At 37.4% G+C, this 6001-nt stretch overlaps 1 protein-coding gene across 1 annotated transcript in view; it reads right to left on the reverse strand.

Annotated features, from left to right (window-relative positions):
• rab3gap1 (RAB3 GTPase activating protein subunit 1) overlaps window positions 1-6001 on the reverse strand; it is a 308505-nt gene that overhangs the window by 60964 nt on the left and 241540 nt on the right. The gene's annotated exons all lie outside the window — the stretch shown is intronic.

Genomic DNA, 6001 nt, shown 5'->3' on the forward strand with positions numbered 1-6001 from the left:
TCAGACACAAATTTGTAGGCATATTTCCATAAAAACAAAGTTTATGTCAGTGTTGATACAATGTAAAAACACAACTTATAACAAGGTATACAATAGAATAAAAGATAGTATATTAAAGAAAAGAAGTTGATGAAGAAATGAGGGTCTTATGTTGTCTCATGTACTGTATAAGTCCAATAAAGAAAAAAAGTTTTAGGGTTATTCTGTCCATCATGTGCTTACAAGATTTTGCAAATAGCTTGAGTTCATTCTTCTATCCATTGACATGGGGCTTAAACTTCAGATATTGTGAATAAAGTGTTTACTCAACACGATCAAGTTGCTTACCATTGATTTTATAGGAAATGGAATGGCCTTCATTACCTTGTTTTACTCTTTAATTTAACAATGCAGCTTACATTTATCACAAAAACTTCTGTAGTTTAAAAAATGACCAAATTCATCCATCAAATTCAATGTTATCTCTTCCATCCAAGTTTCCAAAAACAGTGGTTTCTGGCTTGACAGAATATATCTGTTTTTGGAATATAAGGGTGTATTGTGTTGAATAAAATTGTCTTCATATATTAAGTTTCTATAAAGGAAAACTTGCTGGTGGAAATCTGATAATTTCACAGGCATGTTGCTTTAGATAATTGATTAATGGAATCCACTGCTGTACAAACTTGTAATAATAATAATAATAATACATTTAATTTGTATTGCACTTTACATTTCTGTCTTACTTTAATATTAATATTGTATCATCTGCAAATTGACTTATTATAATGTGTTTTTCCATCATTTAGCCCTTCAATATTTTCCTTGATCAACTTAGCCAACAGTTCCACCACCATTATGATTAATAAAGGAGAGCCATTGCAACTGTGGTAAATGCCTCTTCTGACATTAATTCTGAAGCATGTACGATATTCCAGAACTACACAATTGTTGATGTAATTGTACAACAAACCAATTCAGTTTGTTATTAAATGATGTTTTACTGAATCAATCAAAAGTCCAAAAATAAAATGTAACCTACAAATATGTTACTGCAAACAAATAAATCTAGAACCAGTCTTATGTTGCTATGAATAGATCTTCTGCTGAGAAAGCCAGACTGTGTTATATTTATAATCTGGGACATGCCATGTTTCACAGCACTTTATAATCTGTGTTTAGCAGAGTAATTGGTCTTAAATTATCCAGTAACCTTTTATCCTTCCCATGTTTGGGAATTACTTAATGTTTGGCATAAGCTCCTTTGTTTCTATGCATTCGTGCATCACCTTAAAGAGCAAGCGTCTGACCTATTTCCTGAAGAATTTATAAAAATCTGCAGTCAGTCTGTTGGAGCAAGGGGATTTGTTCAATGTTAAATTTTAGAAGATAGCATCTAATTCTTCAATTCTTAGGTCTGCTTCACACATGTTTTGAAATGAAGTATCAATTTGTGGTATGAAATCCTCAATTTTCTCAAGAAAAGAGACAGATTCAGTATGAGAGTATGAGTATGTGCAGAGATTGCTATAAAATGTGAAAACTTCATTTCCAATGGTGTCTTCAAGTGTCTTTAAATTTCATTCCATTAATCAGTAGGCTATTTACTTTAACCCATCAGCAGAGTTGAGTTTCAATTCTATTATACTGTGATCAGTTAGTGGAGCTTTGGACATAGAGGTGTGTGAGGAAACCAGTAATCAATTCTGGATTTACATGTGCCATTAGGTTTATTCCAGGAGTTGCCTTTTTCCCTTGATTCAAGCTTATTCATATATCTACTAGACAATTGGTATCAATAAATTCTCCATTAAGTGTCAGATTCCAGTTACCTCCCATTAAAATTAAATCTGTCGGGTAGAGTGTTTTGAGCTCTGTTACTGTGTTATCTTCAAGCATTAGTACACATTTGTTAATTTAAGAAAAAAACTCTCAATTTGTAAGACAGCTGTTAGCCAATGACTTTCTCCAACTATCCTGTGTGTAATAATATCAACAGGAAACCTGTTGAAACAAATTACAACACCAGCAGATCTGTTGGTCCAATGACTACTGTAAATAGTTTTTGAGCAGCCCATCAGTTAGCGCTTGTTACTGTTTGGAGGGGTTATTTGGATGTGAACTTTTGAACTGACATTTTCACCTCTTGCAAAATAAACACATTTTACTGCTAGTTTATCCTCTAACCTGTTTCCTGTTTGTTTTATTAAAGAAATATTGACAATGTCAGTTATTTAAATTTAAAGAAAAAACATATAAATGTACCTAGCCCCTGCAAATCTTCTGTGAGAAACATGGAAAGTACACTAACAATAATGCAATTCACTGTTGCCCAGCTATCCCAATGAATCCATTGTCAGTTAGTGGCCTATAAAAGTGCATCTGGGGAGTATCAGAGTTATACAGCAACAAGGGAGATCAGGGGCCAGATGCATAAAATGTTCTTTTTTTGTGTCCCTGTGGTTCAGTCAAATTGATGTTGAGTACCCTGAAAGGCACCTTAAATACATTATTATTATTATTATTATTATTATTATTATTATTATTATTGTTATTATTATGCATGCGCAGTAACCACTTGGCTACCAAGACCCTCCAAGTATCGTACCTCTGACAGCCTGATAGACGGTTGCCTTGGAAACATGCTCAGCGTCACCAATCTTAAAACTGCCATTGGCAACAAAACTAACAAAGTGCAACACAAAGAACTTGTTTTGAACGCGGGGGGGGGGGGGGGGGGGGGTATTCCAGGTAGGAGGTTCAACAAACTCTAACCCTGAACTCTGAGTTGACTTACTCTGAGATGGGAAACTCTGAGTATCCGGTTCCACAACAGCTGATCTGAATTAGTTCACAACTCTGAGTATGTCCACTTTGAGTTTGGCGCGTGCGCAACCACTAGAAAAAGACATCATCAATGGAGCCCCGATACCTTGATTCACCATGGCAACTGCTGAGAAAACAAGCTCGAGTTATGTCACCTCACTGGAACTGGAGCAATAGTACAATAGGACAATAGTAAACCAAACAACTAAGGACAGGCTTCATTTAAAATCAAGAAGTTGATATGTTGAAATGATAACACCACTGCTAACACTAGCTCACTAACTGCAGTGCCAAATGGCCCACTGACACACTGAAAGGAGAGGCTGGAGCCTTTATACTGGGCCTAATTGGAATAGGGTACAGCCCTGAGGCCTGTACTACGAAGCTGGATTTTCTCTTATCGAGGTAACTTCAGGGTTAACTCTGGGTTTTCCGTACTACGAAGCTGGTTCACTTCTTACCGGGGTAAATCACCATGGTAACTTATGCTGAACGGCTAACCTGCTCCCGAGCAGGTTATGTTCTGGATAAGAGATCAATGAGTATAAAAGCACCACCTCCTGACCAATCAGCTCTCTTAGAAAATGACCTGCCCATTCTTAAAAGATCCTGTCAACATTGGTGCGTGGATCGTGAGAGGAGCGCTTAGGAGAGAAAGAGTTTTTAGTGATAGATGCAATTTTTTAATTGGCCAAAATATATATTTAATAATAATAATCATTGAGGCACGTGGGGGATATTATTCTGTAGGTTTGACATCCTGAGATCAAAGTGTCAGGGAGCATAATAACTGTATTTATTTATTGTAGGCCTAATTGTAAAAAATTGACGAAAATATATATTTGTAAAATAAGCCTTGAGGCACATGAGGGATATTAGTCTGTATGTTATACAGTTGGTTTGAAATCATTCACTCAAATGGTTGAAGCGCATAATAGGTTTGTATTTTGAATGTTGAATATTAAACTAACTTAATGTCTCTTATGAGAGGAAGGGCACTGAGGAAGCGCTCTGCCCCAAACGTCTGTGCCGTAATAAAGTGGCATTGTGTGATCAGAGTGCTGTCCGTTTATATTGTCCGATAAATGAATATTGTATGATCATGAATTTACACATTAACAGAGTCGGCAATTTTCTGCCAGCATTCCTTCCTGGTTTTTGCTGCTGCATCAGTGTTGCAACAGTGTTGCTTTTGGCCTGGATGATGTGATTTAATTCCTCATTTTTATGAAGAATAATTGTCTGCTCCTCCATGGTAAAGGGTAAAGTAGGCTGCTCTGCAGGGTTTCTCCTTCCATGTTTGTGATTGGTCAGACACTGCAAACACCTCCCCTTTATGTGAGCGCGCAGAGATCCAGATTGGAAAACCCTGGGTTGATTTACCGAGTTGATATCCAGCTTCGTAGTACCGCTTATCCTAGACTGCGAATATCTGGATAAGTCAATCCAGGTAACGGAGAGATATCCTGGATAGGTTAATCCACCTTCGTAGTACAGGCCTCTGGTGATCAGCTGAGGGAGGAGGAGGGCGGTATCTGTCAAGAGGTACTCGTACTAACTCCGACGTCATGTGAAGTATGTTGTGTGTTTCAACTGCGTAGTATGCGATTTAGAGTATGCTAGAAGTTCCCAGATGATATACTAGATTTGACAGAAATGCAGAGTATGCATCAAGCTGACTACTCACATTCATATTACCCAAGATGCAACGTAACTTCTGAAAAAAAAAACGTCACAGATCACCACCTCAGTGTTTTTAAGTTAGCTACAGCGAGGGTATCTTCGCCTCCTGTTTAAAAAAAAAAGCACCAACTCTATCATTATGGGTTTCTTAATAATAAAAGGCAACGGGTGTTTTATTTTGTGAAAATGACCGGAAGTGCTAACTTGAGTGGCTCCGAATTCGCAGGAACTAAACTTTAAACAGGTGTTATTTGAACAAATTAGCGTCACATTGTGGATCTAAATGGCTACTTTACTTTCTCGCCTTAAAAGGTTAGACATGTTGATATATTTACAGAGTTAGAGCTAAAATGAAATCAGCTTCAGCCTGCTGAGTTCAGCTCGGGTAAGAACGAAATGCATTATGGGTTATCATGTAGTTTACTATAGTGTAACTATATGCTTACTATCTGGTCGTTTAGTGTGTAGTATGTAGGATGGAAGTATGTAGTATAGAAGTATATAGTATGTATTATGCGGTTTCGAACACAGCCAACACTACAGCACGTAACAAGGCCATTTAACAGGAAGTGGTTTTACAGAGAAAAACCCAGAAGACACATAACTGCTGCCTGATAGATTTAGAAGCTCTTAACAATTACTCAGAAACTGACATTTTTTGGATTCAGTTTACTCAGTCCCATGGTGTATCCCTTCATAAGATTTCATTAAAATGAATATTTACTTTAAGAATTACATTTCAAATATTGAGACCAAAGCCATGTTGTTACAGAGGTGTCAAATTTGATTTTAAAGTTAAATGTCAAAATCATATAGCTGCTTACATCATTTGAGTCCTATTAAAAGCCTTTTCTGTTGTCAAATAACAGTCCCAACTTGTCTCAAAGAAAAAAATCATTGTGCCTATTCCCAAGCAAGAAAGTGTTAGTTGTTTAAATGACTATTGCAAAGGTGCACTCACCCCAGTGATAGCCTAATGCTTTGAGAGATTAATTCTGGCCCAGATTAAACGTTTCATCCCTGCCACACTAGACCATCACCAATTTACCTAATGGGAAAACAGATCAACAGAAGATGTGTTACTCTCCACACTATACTGGAGCACCTGATGCTCTTCTTGGACTAAGTTCAGCCTTAACACCGTGATCCCCAACACCCTAGAGTCTAAACTTCATGGACTGGGCCTGAACACAACTATCTGCAACTGGATCCTGGACTTCCTGACCAAATGTCCTCATCCTGAACACTGGTGTTCCTCAGGATTGTGTCCTGAGCCCTATCCTGTATGCCTTCTGAACCCATGACTGTCAGCCTATACATGCAAAACATACCATTATAAAGAGTAGTAGAAGAAGTAGTCGAATAGTCCTTGGTGATTGACCTCCCTTTTCAAAATTAATACCAAGAACAGTTTTCGCTGTACTGTGCAGTATATTTTTAAGATCTAGCTGTAATGTGTGGTCTACTCTGTGACCCAACCCATGCTGTTCTCTTGCACACTGTTGCTGCACAC

This window comes from Scomber japonicus, chromosome 11 (assembly GCF_027409825.1).
Source record: "Scomber japonicus isolate fScoJap1 chromosome 11, fScoJap1.pri, whole genome shotgun sequence".
NCBI lineage: Eukaryota > Metazoa > Chordata > Actinopteri > Scombriformes > Scombridae > Scomber > Scomber japonicus.